Source organism: Entelurus aequoreus, linkage group LG02 (assembly GCF_033978785.1).
Source record: "Entelurus aequoreus isolate RoL-2023_Sb linkage group LG02, RoL_Eaeq_v1.1, whole genome shotgun sequence".
Taxonomy (NCBI): Eukaryota; Metazoa; Chordata; class Actinopteri; order Syngnathiformes; family Syngnathidae; genus Entelurus; species Entelurus aequoreus.
The window spans coordinates 3,806,416-3,808,173 of record NC_084732.1 but is presented as its reverse complement, the minus strand read 5'-3'; positions in this window follow the sequence as shown (position 1 = coordinate 3,808,173).

The following is a 1,758-nucleotide window of genomic DNA, read 5'->3' as shown; positions in this document are numbered from 1 at the left end:
CATGTGTGTGTGTGTGTGTGTGTGTGTGTGTGTGTGTGTGTGTGTGTGTGTGTGTGTGTGTGTGTGTGTGTGTGTGTGTGTGTGTGTGTGTGTGTGTGTGCACTTGTCTCACCATCCTTGTGTGGACATACACTTGACAAACCACCCTTTCTGTGAGGACCTTTTGACCTTGTGAGGACATTTGCCTGGTCCTCACAACTACACAAGTACAATATTTGTTTTACTTTGTGTGTTTTGCATTCTGAAGTGAGGTTGCAACTCTCTACTCCCATCTAGTGCTAGGGATATTTTTTTCATCATTCTAGCTATAGTGGAAAGGGGGGCCCTCACAACCTACTAACCGAACGTGGGTCCACACAAAGTAGGCAAGACGTGTCTGTGCGTGTGTGTGTGTGTGTGTGTGTGTGTGTGTGTGTGTGTGTGTGTGTGTGTGTGTGTGTGTGTGTGTGTGTGTGTGTGTGTGTGTTCTGGCAATGCACTACAAAAAGTCAGTGTTCAAAAACAAGAAAAAAAAATAGAAAAATTAGGGGTATTTTATTTGAACTAAACAAAATTATCTGCCAATAAAACAAGAAAATTCAGCTTGTCAAGACTTTCCAAAACAAGTCAAATTAGCTAACCTCAATGAACCCCAAAATACCTTAAAATAAGTACAAACCCTGTTTCCATATGAGTTGGGAAGTGGTGTTAAATGTAAATATAAACGGAATACAATGATTTGAAAATCATTTTCAAGCCATATTCAATTGAATGCACTACAAAGACAACATATTTGATGTTCAAACTCAAACTTTTTTTTTTTTTTTGCAAATGACAATTAATTTAGAATTTCATGGCTGCAACACGTGCCAAAGTAGTTGGGAAAGGGCATGTTCACCACTGTGTTACATGGCCTTTCCTTTTAACAACACTCAGTAAAGGTTTGGGAACTGAGGAGACACATTTTTGAAGCTTTGAAAGTGGAATTATTTCCCATTCTTGCTTGATGTACAGCTTAAGTTGTTTATTGTCTTGCTGAAATAAGCAGGGGCGTCCATGGTAACATTGCTTGGATGGCAACATATGTTGCTTCCCCGTTTTCCGGGAATTTTGAAATACCCATTATCTATTCAAACTGTTACTATGTCAACATTTTTCAACCGTTTCCAAACATTCCAACACCAACCCATTCATTTCATTTAGGACAATTCAGCTAGTATCAATAATTATACATTTTTTTTTTTTTTTTTTCGAAATTCCCAAATTTCCAGGATATTTCCAAATTAAATGAATGGAAAAATTCAAAGTTCTACGATATTTTTAACATTTTATGCCATTTTTTTTACCCGGATCGGACCTTTCAACCATCCACCCACGCTACTCTTCCGATATATCTAACGCAAAACCTGTTTTCCATATCCCCAAATTCCTGTTTTTCCCAGAATTACCAGGAATTTCCCCCCATTGAAAATGAATGGGAATCATTCAACCCTCTCCATATCCCACATTTCTCAACCGATTACCATCTACACACTCATCTCACCTTGGACAATCAAAACGACCATTTTCCAAGTTAAAACATATTTCCAGGAATTCCCAGAAATACCAGTTTTCCAAAGCCTTATTTCACCTTTTCCTGTAAAGTGTTTACAGTCAACGTTTTTCAATCGTTTTTTTAACTTTTCACCTTCAAAATATTCTTCTTAGTTGGGACTACAAATGCTCCATTTTTTTTTTTTCTGTACAACTTCCCCGTTTTCCGGGAATTTTGAAATACCC